Source organism: Dromaius novaehollandiae, chromosome 4 (genome assembly GCF_036370855.1).
Source record: "Dromaius novaehollandiae isolate bDroNov1 chromosome 4, bDroNov1.hap1, whole genome shotgun sequence".
In the NCBI taxonomy this organism is placed as follows: domain Eukaryota; kingdom Metazoa; phylum Chordata; class Aves; order Casuariiformes; family Dromaiidae; genus Dromaius; species Dromaius novaehollandiae.
Window position 1 is genome coordinate 44,851,576 of NC_088101.1, and position 17,669 is coordinate 44,869,244.

General features: G+C 37.6%; 1 long non-coding RNA gene across 1 annotated transcript; it reads right to left on the reverse strand.

Moving 5' to 3' along the window:
• Positions 1 to 296: 296 nt before the first annotated feature.
• On the reverse strand, positions 297 to 11,928 carry LOC112997079 (uncharacterized). Its single transcript, XR_003262609.2, has 6 exons — positions 11,850 to 11,928; positions 7,374 to 7,519; positions 6,894 to 6,978; positions 5,418 to 5,594; positions 3,564 to 3,914; positions 297 to 2,589 (listed from the first exon to the last, which is right to left on the reverse strand). It is a non-coding gene; the product is annotated as an uncharacterized LOC112997079 (long non-coding RNA).
• Between the last annotated feature and the right edge of the window lie 5,741 nt (positions 11,929 to 17,669).

Here is a 17,669-nt window from a genome sequence, read left to right on the forward strand (position 1 = left end):
GATATCCAGTTTGAGAAACTACACTGTCTTACTGGGAGTTAGAAAAGATCTTTAATCACACAGACTACTCAAAACTGACATGAAAATGCTCAGATTTCAAAGTTTTCTGTCAAGAAAGGTATGGAAGCTACCATCTAATTCAGATCTACAGTTTGTAGCAGTGGAAACTTACACAATAAGCCTGATATGTTTTTCTGCTGTATTTGTCTCCTGTAAAGGTGGACTAGGTAATCCACGCCTTGGTAACTGATATTGTTAAAAAAAAAAAAAAAAAAAAAAAGGAATCATTTGCTAGAATACTTATCAGTGCACTTTATTTACTTAATGCCAGACAAGGCACACAAGATCTTAACTTCACAAAAATACACAAACCAAGGAAATGACTTATGTATATTAAAAATGTACCTTTCTGAATACAATTTCTATGTATACACAACACATACTACTATAATCAGACAGCAGCTTTGTACTTACTGGAATTCACAATAGGAGCCTGCTTGAATGGTAGTTAGTAGGTGATAAAGCAGAAGTATAAAATTTTGCATTCGAAATAGATGAACTATATGCTTTATATGGGAAGAAACTTGCTTATGACAGCTAGCAGTGTCTTTCCCTCTGCTGTGAGTTCGAACACAGCAGTATTATCCCAGCAGAGGTTATAGGCTGTATTGACTATGTCATTTTTAATACAGTTCTTTTATTTGAAAATCAGATATATTTTGCCTTGGAGCAACAACGAATGCAAAGTTCTAAAACAGTCTTTCCTTAGCTGTCAGGCTACCTAGCATTTGGATTTTTACTTACAGCCTTTGTGTATAACAGGTATAATGCCCTTGCAGTTCTCAATCCTTTTAATTGAAAGATTGATTTTTACCTTCTGAAATTAATCCTTGGACTATTTCAAAGTGTGTTGCCACAGTGGGTTTCCATTTACAACCAAATAAGTGGTGGGTTTTTTTCTTTTTCTTTTTCTTTTTTTTTAATGGAAAGCAGGCTGAGAAACATAACCTCAGTGCAGGCAGTGTTTGAGAGGTCTGTGACTAGCAGCTGTTGGAAGCAGCTATAGCCCAGACAAACAGGAGTTAATCCGCGTTTCAATAACTTACCTGCCCGGGTTCTTCTACCATTCTCACGATCATGCCTGTGTAGCTGTTGTTTGCCTACTATGGATTTGTTAATACACATATCATAAAATTCAGCTGAAATTGGCAGGAGCTGAAGCTATGTAGCTTCTTACAAAAGATCAGACTTTTCAATTGAAAATGTTCAGGCAACGGTAAACATATTGTAGCTATCAAAATATCAGCACCTGAGAGGCAAGGGCACTACTAGTCCCTTCATATTTTTTCCTGTTGTCTTGTGGACCTGATTTTGTTTAAAATATCAGTGGAATGGAGAGGGAAAAAAACAAAAAAAGCACAGGATTCCTAACAGTGAGGCCAAGCAAGTTGTTAATCGTTACAGGTTTTGACTCCTCTTTTGTAGATAGAAGCGATCGTCCATGCAGAATGAAAATTGGCAAATATAAGCCCCTTTTAGATTCAGGTTTATCACATTCTCAATATTGCTTCAGGAAAAAAACCTCACCACTTCCAATGGCACAATAAATTTAGCACACTTAGACTTTCTGAGCAGGATAGACTAATGTCAGGGTTATTTTCTACCTGTCTCTGATAGCGATCCTACTTGCTGCATTATTTTTAGAAAGCTGTCTGTTGATAACAAGCTCTGCAAGGATGACCTTTGAAGAAGCCAAGATGACATTTTTCCCTTGGACAACAGACTTTGTAAAGCCTTTTTTTCTTCCCTCCCCCGCGCTGTAAAGCCGATGGTCCTATTCCTTTGCTATTAAAGGGTGTTATTTTACAAAGAGAAGTTGCTATCTGAATTGATACTGTCACTTTCAGTTTCCTAGAAACATTACATGTTTTGTGGGTAGTATATTTTTGTTTTCCCTGCTTTGTCCCACAGATTGCTTCTTTTCTTACAGGAAAGTTGATTTCCACACACCTGTGCTGCTGGCACAGGCAATAGCAGAGCCTGGACTCCCTTCCCTCTCCTGCATTAAAATGTAAGGAAACCAGAGCAACTAGCAGGCCTTCTGTATCGCATTAGAGAGCAGATGTTGTTGTTGCTGCTGCTGGTGGTGGTGTTGTTTTAAATGTCTGTCTGTTTAAATATCTTCTCTCCTATCTCCGATGAGAGGAATCTGGAGCCCTGTCTCAGCAGTTACTGAGGTATCCACTGGAGCAATAAAACCTTTTTATTTTTCCTGTGCAGAGAGGAAGGCAAGGACACCAGGCCTGTGGTCATCAAGGTGGGCTCCCAGTTCCCCAGACTCTCAGATGAGCAGGGTGAAGAGTGCAGGAGAGCAGGAGACGTCGGCAAACCCAGAAGGTATGCTGTGAGCGATGGTAGGGAGTACCTGGTGTGCTGCTGCTGAGCTGAAACAGGCTCTGTGGAGCAACATTGCAGCTTCCCAGTAGCTTCGGAGGAGGATTACTTGCCAATCACCATTCAGTGTGATCCTTGAAGATCTAATTGTGAAAGTTGTGCAAGTTTTCCACAAGATGCCAGAGCATTCACCACCTCAAAGTGTCAGGGCCAGAAATGGGAAGAAAAGGGAAATGATTGCTTATGATGACTGCCAAATCTCTGTATTTATAAAAAACTTGTACTTTATAAATAGCATGCTATGTCCTCACAACAGTTTAATAAACTATAAATGTTCATTACAATGCTTTATAATCTAAATGTGATGATTAGTTGTTTCTCTCTCCCCCTGCCCCCCTTTAAAGTGGGAAAGACATTTGTTTTGTTAAAGCTTGATGGAAGTTCAGAACTATTTTCCCACTTATCTCCCTGAGGAAACTGGCCCATCAACTGTTTAGCTCCCATAAAAGGGGATAGATGATAGTTCCAAAGGACTAGGCTTGGAGAGCAGATTGCTGAAGTCCATCTCATCCTACTTAATGCAGTTCAGATGTAGGAGGCCCCACCCACTCCAAGAGATGGTTAGCTTCTAGTGATTTTCCATAACTAGATAATTACATGTTTTCTAATGCTGTACCGTGTCCGCAGTGAAATAATTCTGGTGGGGGAGCTGACACAAATTGTACAGTGCAGAAAATGTGTACAAGCAAATCTGATTCTTATCTTCCTGTCCTGACCCTATTCTTCAGAGTTTAATTTTCAGACACATCCAAGTTTACACTGAACCTTAAAAAATAAGTAATTATGTTTAAAGGAACACAGAAAAGAAGTTTTGCTTTCATCCAACTCTTTGACACAGACTGTGGTGCTAATAAGTTTTGAGAAACTGTGGTCTGAATAATTCCCTTAAGAAGACTTGTAATCACAGGCTGCCTATTCTGTTAGTTAATTCTGAGTACAGGAACCAATTTTCATCAAAAGTTTATAGCAGCAAAATGAGTCGTCTCCCTCAGGCACCCAGCTGAATGCTCAAGATAGTCTGAAATTGGAGAACTAGAGTAGAAAGTGCATCTCAAGCATTTGTTTGCTTCAGTACGCTTACCACATAAATTCATCACTGTTTTTATTACCTTAAATTGCTTGCGAAGTGTCGCTGTCACAGAGTTTTGAGATTTTGTCACATTGTTTCCAATACTCTACTGAAGGGGCTTTCGGGGGATCATACGCCAGTCTGATCTTCATTTCGACAGCAGTTTAGTGGTGTGTCTACATTACCCTTTCTGTTTGGGTCAAACAAATCCTTTCAAAGCGAATCTCCCGATGGTCATGCTCTGGTTCATCTTCTGGGGCACATGAATTAGATTCCTTTTGGATGGAAACAAAGGCAGAATTTGCTTCTGGAGTGCACCAGCTGCTCTCAAACTGCTCACGGGGGTGCCCTCCAAAGAGGCAGGCTCTGCTGCCAGTTCAGTGTGAAGAGCCTGAAACATATATAGCATAAATGGGCCTTCTGCACCCTTTGCCAGTGCCTTCCTATCCTATATATACATTGAATCACATATCCACATAATCGAACATGCAACTTAGAGCAATTTTCTACACTTCAAAATTACTTGAGTTTTAGTCTTGTTGGCTGATGCACATCTAATAGACTTCAAGCATCTTCATTTTTGCAGGTGTGGAATAATTAGACAGCAAACTTTGAGCGATACAGCCCTGTACAGCACATGGTACATTCTTTCCGAATTGTGCTGGTGCTCTGTTGTTCAACTGGCATGGTGACTGTTGCTATGGAAACTGCTTCTGCAGTGACCAGTGTCATACCTCTCCTATTTTATCAGAAAGGCAGCATTTTCAACATGTTAAATTATATAATTTTTTTTAATGAGTAGGAAGATGTAAGGAAGTTGCTATATTCAACTTCTGTTCTTAAAGGTAATTGATTGTTTTCCAGAGTTGAATTAAGCTAAAAACCAAACAGCGAAATTACTTTTTCTGCATTACATTCAGTTTTGCAAATAATTTCCCAAGTATTGAGTATGTTAGCATCCACCTAAAAACCTGCCAGAGATAGCTCTGGAGCCTTTTTTATTATTTTTTCTTTTCTTTCTTACTGCACCTTGAGTCCTCGGTATTGGATCTAAACAGCAAAGCTAGTACAATTGGAAAAGGGCAAATGTGAATGTGTAGGAACCTGGGAAAAGAGGTTCTTTCTCTGCACAATGCAGAATGGAGAAACTTGGTAATGATTAATGACCATCCTGTCCCATGGAATGTGAGGACTGAGAGCGTCCTTTTAATCTTTACTCCTGTGTGATACTCTTATTCGTATCACTCTGAAGTACCTTAGGTAATCATTGCATAAAAGAGGAGCCGGGGAGCTGACTGGCTGACTTCTCGCTTCACTGACTTGCTGTGTGACCTTGTATTGTTTCAGTTCAGTGTGATTTAATTCCTCCATCTCTAAGTGTTATTTAAAAACAAATTCTTCATAAAGGATTTCTGAAGTGTCACGAACATTTGCAAAGGATTTTGTTTCACACACAAAAAACAATATAACAGCACTGTGACATGACACTTACAGCTTGGCTTTATGCATTTATTATTTGTCTTTGAATAGCCTTTTGGCTGAACCAAAAGGAGTGCTGGACACAGAAAGTTATTGTCAGCAAGTTCATATCCTCCCTATTGCCTTATTTACTTCTTTCTTGAAAATCTGACTTTTGTTAGTTTTACTGGGTGCTTGCTGATCAGATTGCTCACCCCAGAAGATGAACTGTACTCTGCAAACAGTACTTTTATATTTGTTGGTGTCAGAGATAGAATCACGTAGTATTAGCAAGCTGAGAACTTCAGTTTGTCCTTATGATCTCTATTTTCCAATTTTTTTTTTATTTCCTTAACAAACCTTATTACAAGTTCAGTTTCCACACCCTTTGCATTCTATCCATTCTTTTTTGTTTGTCAGAGAAAATAAAACAAACCTGGGAGGGATTTGATGCTCTGATTGGTGCTGCTATATTAGGGAACAAGGATGGTGCAGGGCTATCTTCACAAAGGTTATTACCACCGCTCCAAGGGTTCCTGTATCCCACTGTTCAGATACTCTGCAAAAGTCACCGGATGATCTTCAAAGTACCAGCAGCAAAGTTGTCAAAGTTCTGCAAAGTACAGTGATTAGGGGACTATACTAAAGACTATTTCAGGACTACTGGAAATTTCCATGAAACACTGGGAGGCATGTGGAAAAAAACCAAAAAATACACCAAAAAATAGGAGATTGTAAGACAAATGTTATGGCAATGATTTGTGGATCTATAGCGAACACAGAACGTTTAAGTGGAAGAATGTAAGATGATGCTATAAGGCATATACAGTGCATACATAAAAGTCAGGGATTTCTATGCATAATTATATATATACATGCATGTATCAACTTTCTATTGCATATGACATGTTAAACAAAAGTGTAAATCAGACAGCCTCCTTCATTCCAGGTAAAAATTCCCTCTCTTTTAAATATGGCTGCAGTAAAGGGGGGGGGAAAAAAAGATCTTGCTTTTCCAGTGGAAAAAAGATCTGTAAACCAATAGTAGCCTTTTGCTTAATGAGAAGCTAGGCAGAATATTTCTGCCAGCTATGCTGGTGTAAGGGATGCAGAAGCAGTGTGTGGCCAAAGAACATAAGGAAGAATGACCTTGCTATCCTTAAATCTGGTTCTTTCTTCCTCTTCTCTTCTCTGTGTTGATGAAATTATGTGAATTTGGGGAATTTGTCTTATTCTGATCCAAATGAGAAATAATGTACCAGCCTAAACTACATACCAAAAACTAAGTACTTCTGAAATTGTTCAAATTATTTTTAAATCAATTTTGAGCATTTGTATTAGTAGTTTTATCCTAAAGAATAAATCCTGATTATGGTTATTTATTTCTTAAAGGCCACTTTAAACCAAGATTTCATAATACCTACTCTTTTTGCTCTCCTTACTCTCATCTGTCTTTTTTTTTTGTTTTGTTATGCTGATTTTTTTCCCTCTGTAATCAGGTGACTCAGGCTATTTCTGTTGGCTGTTGTCTAAATGGGTTATTTTATAATGTATTTCATATTCTATCCATTTATTTTCCCTTTGATTTCTTCTCCTTTTAGTTTTAGTTCTTTTTTTCCTATTACCCTTTTTCTTCTTCTTACTTACATATTTACTTCTCTTTTCCAACACTGACTCTTTGTTTCCTCTTACATGCAGCTGTTCTGGGAACTCCCAAACTATAACTAGTATTATTTTGCATTTTAGCCTTATTTTAAAATAAATAATGGTATTTGCAACTATCTGGAATGTATAGAATCATACCTATATATCTAATTTTGATTGAAGTGAGAAGTTAAAGAATAATTTCTTTTTTGACATGATCTAGTAGGGCCAAGTTAATTTCCATAGCAGAGGGTTTGTTAGTACTTACAGTAGAGAAACTGAATAGGTTTCGTTGACACAGGGACATTGGATATTATTCCAGAAGGGCACAAAAAGATGAAGGTGGTGCTTATCTTGAAAGAAATTGAAAAGGAATTATTCTAGATGAGTCAGCTTTGCTCTGGTTCATGGAAAAATACTGGAACTAAAAACCAAGCCAACTATTTGTAAGCACTTGCAAAAGAAAGAAAAAAGGAGGTAAGTTGCAGTCAGCACTGATTTATCAAAAATACATTGCCTATTTAATTGCCACTCAGGACTGGCCATTGTCAGTAGAGAAAAGGTATTAAATACCATATTTTGACATTAGTAGAGCCATTGATATTTTCTTAAAAAAAGGAAATACAGTCTAGATGAAACCATTGCAAGATGAATTCAGAACTGACCATACTCAGCAAATTTCAATGGTCTGCTGTCAATTAATTATTTTAATTAGGAAGCTGGCTGGTGAGTTGGAGAGCATGCTTACTATATTTGTAGACGACATCCTCCAGGGAAAGCCTGCAAGCACTTTCAAGGAGTGGGTTACAATCTGGGAAAAGCTTTGGAGCCGGAGGTACCATCTGCTTGCTTCTCTCCTCCGGGGCACACTTCTGCAAGCACAAGGTTCTCCACCTATGCGGGAAAAAACACACGTGAGACAGAGGACCGCTGTCCTTGTCAGCAATTCATTTAGGCTTTTATTGTTCACAGACGGAACCTGGTTCAATGATTTTGTGAAAACAACTAGTATCCCGTAAAAACCTACCAAGGGGAGTGCTGTAGGCGTGTAGGGTAGGTAAGAGTTTCTGCTGAGAGGTGCCAGAGCCTCGGAGCTGGTTTGCCGTGTCAGCCTTGGGGCAGCGCACTTTCGGGAGGGACAGGCTCTTTTGAGATGGTCTAAGCAGCCAGCACAGAAAACTGAGAAAGTGCTGGGCTAGTTTAGTCTTTGTTTACTGTGGGGAAGACATGACAGAAGCAGGTTAAATTTCCAAATGTGTCAAATGTTTCTCCTAAAGCTGTCTAGTGTGGATAAAGCAAGAATAAATGGTCTTTAACTGCAGCATGAAAGGTTTCTGTTAGATTTTAGCAAAATGTGGCTGCTAAATATAAGGTTAAATAAGCACTGGGATAGATTATTAGGAAAGTATTTCATTACTAAGGACTTCAGTAGAGAAGTTACAGAAATATCTGTCAGAAAGAACTGACATGCAGTTTGATCTTGCCTTGGTGGACATAGATGGCTTAATGACCTTTTAATTTCCCTTCTAGCCTTGTTTTTTAAAGTTTTGTGATCAGGAAAAAAAAAAAAGATTCTAGAACGAAAATAGCAGTCTTGCTACTGACTCAAATTTTGGACATGGAGAGTGTTCTGAAAGGCAGAAAACCATGTTCTGAAAATAGGCACATGTGAAGTTTGTTTGACAGAAGATAGAACAAAGTTTAAAGCTGGGCCCATGTAACCTTTAGAGGACCTCTATCCCCTTATTTGTAGTATGTGAGCAATTAGGGTGACTCTTCCTCTCCATAATGCCAGTGTTGTTTTATGGATTGGCTGATGTTTTTCCTCTTTCAAAGATTTTTTTTTCCCCTTCATCTATAAAATCTGCTCTCTTGGAGACTTTTGATTAACGTGGAACAAAGAAACATTATTTTGCTTGTGAGAATGTTTTTTGTGGTACTAGAAATATTCTCAAGGGTGCAAATTTTATGGGGAGTGTTTAGCAGCACAGATTCCACCTATTTTCCCACATTTGCTTTGTAATTTAAGGTCTGAGTATGAAATTCAAGCGTTACCACTTGAAGTTTTCCCTAGCAAAACCCTATTAAAACCATATTTCTGAAACAAAAATTACAGTATGACCAAAACAGCTGGAATGTTCTCAGTAAGGCGTATCTACAATCCTTGATAGCTATTGGCATTTTAGATTTACGAAGGGCCAGCTGTGAAACTTTCACAAAACAGAACTTTTGATTTATTTAGTATTAATAATAATCAGAAGCATGCATTGGAAAACAAATTACACAATGTGATAAGCTAATGAAATGAATATTTGTACTCTAGTAATTTCTTGTGCCAAACATGATTGTACATGCGCATAATGAACTCATTTGCACATAAGTGGTCAGAAAAAGTGAGCACTCCTCCATCCCCCCCGCCTCCAGTACAAAATTATTTTTTGCTTTGCTTTGGACTTTTTTTCAAAGTTTACAAGAGAAATATGATGATACTGCTTTTGAACATGTATCAGGAATTGGTTTTGTTGGGGGTTAATAATCTGCAGTTGGAAGGGCACCAGCTCCTTCATGTGATCTTTAACTTTAAAAAATACTTTTTTTTCCCCCCAGAAAATAATAGCTAATTACTGTTTAATTATCTACAGAACTACCAAGAGAACTTTTGGAATTAGCTTTGTTGTACAAGACAGCTTACAAGCTTGTGTATGAATATAGATATCTGTCTAATTTCCCACTCATAGGGAGTTTTCTTTCTGTTCCCCACTGATACTTAGTTCTGCCAAATAGCTACCTGACTCCTCATGAGGATTTAGCTAAAATTTTAGCAATGCTGTTTTATTAAATCATGCTCTCTTATTTTTTGCATAATCCTCCAGCTGGGATGAAAAGACAGAGCGTGTTATAACATAGTTGTAGCAGTTTATTTCTGTTCATGGGACTACATTGTTATCGGCAGTATGGTGAAACAAATAGTTTATTAACTATATTTCTGTCCACTTGCTTTAGGGAACAGCCTTTTGGAAGACCAAAGTACTCACACGTTTCTGTGTTTTGCAATGCCACTGGCTGATGCTGACCTAGTTTCTATAATCGACTTCATCTAAGTATTCTTTTTTATTGACGTAGAAGGTATATATGATCCAGCAAGACTCTGCCAAAGCATATCAAAGATTATTGAATATATAAGATGGCTCCCATTGAGTGCAGTTGAAATTCTGAGGCAATAGATAAAAAAAATCCTCAGCGTGTTTAAGTACTAAAAGTTATATGAATAATAGAAATGGATTATATTTTCAAAATTTCATACTTATTAGAGCAGGTTGTTTAACATTATGATCCCAAAGTGTAATACTACAGCTATGCATCTCACTACATGGATATGAAAAATCAGTAAGCTGTTAATTTAGTAATTAACATAACTCATGGCAAAAATTGCTGTAGATATTAAGTGTGATTTAAACCAGTATTATTTTCCACTTCTGGCTTTCTTTGCTGTCTTTCTGGGAAATTGCCGACTCTTCAGCCCAAAGTGTGGTCACTTTCTTTCCTTTAGCACTTCTCTCCCAAGGCATACTGTCTGATTCTCATCTTTCTGATCTAACTTTAGATTAAAAGCAGAAACCATGGTGAAATTGTTTACATCAGTGACACAGCTCTTCAATAAAGCCATACTCCATTTTCCTTGTATTTGTTTCAGGTCCTATGCACGTGTATGGTACTGTGTAAGTAGTAAATAATTCATAAAGTGTTACTGAAGTTGAAAAATAGGTTTGTGCTCTAGCTATGGAAATGTAAGCTTAAGTATAAAATAGGTGCTCATTAAATATGTATATGAAAAAACATAACTTAAAACTATAGTCCTAAAGGGCCATCTTTTCAAACCTGGCAATCTAATTTGGCTTTCTACCTTTGCACCTGCAAAATCAGTAAAAGAATGAGTAAGTGCTTGTTCTGAGTCTTATCCTGAACCATTTCAGTCAATGGGAAACACCTATCGAGGTCAATGGGCTTTGGCTCACACCCTTTCTCATACCTATGGGTGTTGAGACATGCAAAGTAGATGAATATGTAGGTTTAATGGGCAGTCAGACCAGAAAAATTTGGTCCTACATGGTTATTATCCAGCTATGAGTTTCTCAGCCACAGAGTCCATAAGATAACTTTCTTTACCTCTCCAAAAGTGGCATAAAAGGTGCAGAACTTCCCTTTTTGAGAGGTTCAGCAAAATGCTTAAATCGGTTAAAGCTGCACAATATTGTGTACCAGTTTTGAAGCCCATCTGAAAATCTGTGTATGAGTTTATTGATGTGCAAGACAGCAGTCATAGCCTTTTACTGTAAAATGGAAAGAAAAGGTAAATCTGATTTAAAGTAAGAAAGCTGACTCTCCAAGAAAGCAGGTAAAGAAGTAAATTCAACTCTAGGATATTTTTAGCAAGCACTTTTGAAAGTTAAATAAACAGTCAGAGCAATCATAAGCATCTAGTTTTGACTAGTTTTCAAAATCTGATATCTCTGACCTCTGGGGAAAAACGTACCAGGAGTATTTTTGTCAAATTTGTGTCCCTATTTTGGGCTGAATTTTCAATATGCCTCCTTTGCATGCATTCTTAATGTAAAGTGCCGATCCTGCTGTCTTTCATCTAGCAAAATTCTAAACTTCTTGCTTAACTTTAAACACAAACAAATTAAGCTGTCATTTGCGATCGGGCTGAAAATGTCCTGACAGCTCATCCATCTGCCAATAAGGAGAGCTCATCTTCCTCATACGGGCCAGATTTTGCACTGGTGATCAAATAAATGCCTGTGATGACACTGCTGTAACTTTTTAAAGACAAAATTATAACAGAGTTACTGATGAATATTTATTACAACCATTTGTCTTTCTTGACATGGCATCAATGGTCACATGAATCAGACTTATTTCTCTAAACAGGGATCTGGTTTGTCACGACTCCCTTGAGATTTTTGGGAGTTAGGCATGCCGCTCTCTTCTTAACTTCACAGCTTACAACTTGTTATATTTTGCCATTTCCTCTCTTGGAAAAACCTGGCCTCAAACCGGACGGTACTGCTTCTATGGTGGCAGAAAGGGAATATTCTGGGCAATATTCCTAAACAATATTTTATTCCGACACGTGAATTAAATTACAAAGTGCCTGCCCGCCCTTGTGGTTTAAAAGTCAGTTTGCAGACCAGTTTTCATCTTATGTATTTGACTAGCTTACCAGCCATCCTGTGACCCGATGAAAGGCTTCATCTTCCCGTCGGTGACCGAGGGCACCTTCTCCTTGAAGGAAGGAAGGGATCTCAGTTGTGGTTACAGCTGTTTGTGTGGGTGGGATTTAAAATGGAATGACAAAATAAATCAAGTTAAGAGTAAGCTCTACAAAGCATTATTTTTCAACCATATTTTTCTTTGTGAAATGTGTATGTTTCAGTGCAATGTGTCTCAGTCCTGTGAGACTTGTAACTGATTGCCTATCAAAAATACCGCTAACATGCATCCGGATGAGAATAACGTAGGCAGGCTATGACAGGCTGTTCACTGAGCCTGCGCATATTAGTAATCAAACATTTCAGGCAAATAATGTGTATGAAGTGACCAAAACCCAGACCTCTAAAAACCATAATGAGCCCTTAAGTAGATTCTTGTTTAGATTGGAAGATAAATGGATGATTTTTTTTCATTTAAATTGTGATTGATTATTTCTGTGATGTAAATTTTATACTTTTAAATACACAAGAGAGCACATATCAAATAAATGAATAAATAAATATAACATAAATGACATTAGGGTCTCATTCATTTTGTTTTGTTGAGTAACAGTAGACCTGAGTGGAGAAAAAAAAGAGTGAAATCAAAAGTGCTGATAAGGAATCCCAGATCAAATTGCTTTCAGAGCCTGGATACATTTTCTGTATTGGCTTTTTTTGTTTTTTTTCTCCTTTCTGGTTCACCCACATATACAGTTCTCTCCAGCTTCCAAATATTGTACAGTCTCAGGATGACATCAAATCAATACACATCCAATAGTCTCACTTTTGCCTCAAAAGAAAAGAGCTAATGGTGCTGACAGTCTTTGAAAAGCTTTCAAGTTGGCCCAATCTGGAAAAAATTATCCTGAAAAAGAAGTAGAACTCTTTTCCAGCAATGCTATTATTATAGTATGTTCCATCAGCAATACTTTGAAGTGTTTAATAATACATTATAGCACAGAAAAAGGAAAATGGAGGAATCTATCTTCATTACTGAAAAACTCTGATTTGTGCTTTGTGTCTCCCACTTTTCTAAGAAAAGCCCCACTTAAAGCAAGAATTGCCATTTTTATATAGCAGCATCAAGCATTGATTCTTTAAGAAGTAAAAATATTTAATAGAAAATGCTTGTATAATATACTTAGGAAGCAGTTTCAGAAAAGAGAGTGTAGTATTATGCTGCACTTTCTAAACATAGGTGTCAACTATGAGTTTATATCAAGCGGGTTCTTAAGCATGGGTCTCACTTTTATTTTGTACGCCTATTGATGCTATTATGACTTAGAACCATGTATACGTGTACTAAGGGATGTACTCCTGTCACAAAAAAGGGGAAAGTGAGTCTCATTTTTTCTCCTCCATTTTTTCCTCATTGTAGAGTGACTCCATTTGAATGGGCATAGCAGGATTCACCTGGAGCTTCTCGTAATAAGCTGAGGCTGAGTATGGTGGAACTTCCATAAGAAGTCTAACTCTTCGGAAGATCTTTCAGAGTGAAATGCACCAGGGAGTTATTTAAAAATATAAAAGAGGATATTTCCTTGTTAAGAATTAGAAACTTTTCCTATGGAAATTTATGATTTTTTTTTCAGGGTTTTTTATTAGGAGGTTAATTTTAGTATTTGTATGCCATCAGCCAAGAAATTATTTTCAAATTTGTATTTTGCTTGTATGTTATGAGGAGAAAACATAAACAGTTAAAGGATCGAGTGTTTATTCTAGCTGTGTTTTACATTGTTAATTTCTCTTGGCCAGAGGGATAGGTATAAAAAAGTCTTTTTACATAAAGCTCTGTGCTCTCAGATTTTACCATTTGTCCTCAAGAGATGGGTATATAGATTGGGAAAGTAAAAGAATAGCAGGAAATACAAAAAAAGAAAAAAACCCCAACAACATTATTTCTATGGGCTGTAAATCAGGTGACTGACTTTCATGGGCAAGGAGCTATTATTCTTTATCAGTTAACTGGTGGCAAACATTTCATTTCCAGTTATTTGCCATTGCTTTCTGTTTGCACTCTGACCATAGCTATGTCTTGCAAGATTAAAATTCAGCCAGGTAATTACACCCAATTCCTTCTAGCAAAAGGTTAAAAGTGAAATAGGAAAGAGAGAGAATGGGAAAAATAGGTGATAGCAGTGGTTTAGAACGAAAGATGTGCAGGAAACAGCATGAACCTTAGAGTGAAACTGGGATATAGCCCGGTAGATGAACATATTCCTTTCCTTTTCCTGAGTATTCCCCCTGTCCTGCTGCAAGGATGCCTGAGCTGTAATGGTAAATTCATGTTTTTCAGTATGTGGGCATGTTCTTGATGGCTGCGCTACTGCATGCCTGTTGGTATCATGGTGGTGATGTTCTCCGCCTGTTTCTGGATTCATGGCCAAACTGAACAAGTTTCTTGTATGCTAATCAAAAGAGAAGCCACATCAGACTATTCAGTTATAGCAAATTTATTACTTTCTTGTGTTGGTAGTTTCTAGTAAAGGTGCATGAAAATAAAAGGAATACCATCTATACTTGCATGACCACCAGCCACTTAATGGTAGTGATAAAAGGAATAGAAATACAGCAAAAACTGGAACAAAGCAATTTTATCTCTAATTTTCTTACTTGTGTGAAATTCTCTCAGTTCCGTGTTTTCAGTCAGGTACTTTGTAGGACTGAGATCGTGTTGTGGTTGCTAGAGATATGCTTGCCACCTTGTTTCCTTCTTCATTTCGTTTATTTAAACACTGGTAGGAGATCCAATGGTCAACCCATTCCCTCTGTGCTTGGTGCTTGGTGCTGCAGTGGAGCTGCACATCTAGGTGGTGCTTTACTTTTTAACCTGGTGCTGAAGGCTGCGTTCCATTTCATCCATGTTCGTCTCACTGTTTCGATAAATAATAGTTGCCAATGGATACTTTCCCTACCTTTCTTCAATACTGCAATCCAGCTGTCTGCCGAGCACAGGGAGAGGAGCTGAGTGCCCAAGGTTAAAGCAAGAAGGACGTTCTGCTCTTGCTGGAAAGCTAACAGCCAGCAGAAGCTCTTCCTGCAGAAAATGATTTCTCCAAAACGCTGCTGCTAAAAGGCCTCTTCATTCCAGTTGGCATTCGTGGGTATACTGGTGGTGGTTACATTGTTAGTGTGTGACTCTAAATCCAAAGTCAACATGACAGTATATTTATTTTTACAAATTCACTCCAGTGGAAGCTCAAAATTTTTCTGACATTTTTGACACTGCTTTAAGGCATGTGCCTGCCTGTAACAGCAGCTATTAGACACTGTTTTTTTTTTTCCTTCAGGAAAGAAGGGTTTGGGTTAAGATAACTACAATCAAATCTCTTCACCCTTATAACATACTGGTGTGTCATCCTAGAGAGAAAGGCAAGTTTAAGATTAATTCTCTTGAAGCAGATTTGATGTTTGACTCTAATCAGCTAGTCTGAACACTTAACTGGAAGATCTTCTCATCAGAGGTCAGACTTTGAACCACAACTTCAGCGTAAGCACTGAATAGTAGCACACTGTTTTCATTAGTTATAGATCCCTAACTTGGATTGCAGCACCTCAGCATAATAATACTTATGTTTTTAGCTGTAAGAAATTCTATAAAAATACTAGGTAAAAATAATAATTTATCTAGGAAAGGATATTAAGAGATGACCAAATACTGGCTTGATATTATTTCAGCTGGTGAATTGCTGGATGCTAAGTACTTGCTAAAGGTTTAATGTATTGTTAGTCTTGAAGAGTTTTTCAGGGAAGCGGTAAGTAGCGTTTAATTATCATCCTCATTTTTATTGGCTTAAATTAAAGAATAACTGTTGAGCAAATACAAAGTTAATTATTTCTGTGGCCAAAAATATACAGTTTAATCATTTCTTTGATTCGGCTTGTGCTCACAGCTTCCATCCTGTAGATAATTGGAAAACTGAAGTGATGAGATTTGTTTAACTTCCTACTTAATATTGCTATCAAGTGTTGTATCAGAAACTAAGAGTTTTATTTTTTCCTTTTTGCTTATATTACACTGTGGTTGCTCCAAGGTAGCTGCTAAGTCCTAGTAGTTTTCTATCCAGGAAGTGATTAAAAAAAAAAAAAAAAGTATGAGGATCTGCTTCTGTGTAGCATGTACTTTTCCATTATTTATTTAGCCTAAGAAAAAGGGAAGATGTTTCAGATCTCAAAGGTATTATGTTAAAGTGGCTTGAGCTGAGTCTATACATGGAGTCAGGATTTAAAATACAACCCGTTTTCCTAAATTTTTTAACAGTTTGAACTGAAACTGATATCTCTCACTACCTGTTTTTGAATGGCTTGTCACTAGCAATGCAGTAATATATCAATGCTAAGATTAATTTTTACTTTTCTAGGTGGGTAATTGTTGCTTTTTCCATTACTGTTTTTGAAAATGGTGTAATTGAACACAAAATGTTCGATGCAGGAGATTTTTTTTTTATGTACATATGGTCTTGAAAAGTGCATCCTAAGTCAAATGAGTTTAAACAGAATGAAAGGTTGGTTCAAACTAAAACTGTTCATTGACTTCTTTCATGACAAAGATCCTTTGAGAGTTAGCTAAGGTGCATCCACATCAGTAATTTAGCTTAGTGCATGCGTGTGCTATTGAGGCAAATCTGATCCGTACTCCACTTTGCATTGGAGAGTGGTCTCAGGACAGACAAGATGAATTCTTTTCTGGAGAAAAGAAATTAGAAATCTACTGCTCTAACTAATTAGCAATCTGCTCTAACTGCCAGTGGGCATTCAGTCCTGGAGACCGGAGCAGAGCTAATGCAAATGGATGTGCCTGCCCTCCCTCCCCGCCCCAAAAGACACGTAACGCGGGGTCCTCAGCACCAACCACCCTGCTCTACGGCTCTGCTGCTACTGGACGGCACCTCCTGCAGAGCTGCTAATGCAGGCGTAGCCCGCGCACTGTGGCTGCAGCGCTAACAATATCCAAATCTGCCGGCAAAAAACAAACTTGAATGGAATGTAAGGTCCCAATCTCCCAAGTTAGTACTTCAAATATGCAAATAGTTTCATTAATATTAAATATAGGTCACAAAAGAATTGATACCTGTCATAGCTATATAATTACCAAATATTACAGCGCTTTTACATTGATACCTTACCGAATTTCAGACAGTTCCACATTATGGAAATCTGGGCACAGAACAAATTGTTTTACATTTAGCTTCAGTCTCATTAATTTGTGTGTGATACATATATTAGGGCTTTCTTATCACTGAAAATTTCTAAAGGAGTTTTGCAGCTGGAGAACTAGAACAATACCTGATAAAACAGAGCGATTGAGAGTCGCAGGAAAGATTCCTGCTGAGTCTTCATAGAGCTGCAAATCAAAACAGCCTCTCTCTGTGTCACTGATCCAAAGCATACCTTGCTGCTGGTCAGATTCATTTAAGTTTGATTTTCATTGATCTGCAGCTGAAACTTTTTCTAACAATGAAGAGAGCCAAGAAAGGTTAGATTTCTAATGTTGTTATAAAGTTTACATGTATCAAACCTATGGAAAAGAGTTGCATTAAAATCTTTGGTTCCTTTAATGACCTTGCTATAAGTTCTGTGGTCTGAGAACTTAAAACATCTGCCAGAGCCTAACCACAAGCATTCAGAATTCCATATGACATTCTTCCGTTCGCCTAATAAAAATACTAAAATGAAGAAAATATTTTTGCTTACTCAGCTATTGTCATGTGCAGAAAGCAGAGCAGGTGAAAAGTTAGTGCGAGAAGAAGCAGTGTGAGGAAAAGCTTCTTAAGTATGATTCAGAGCAT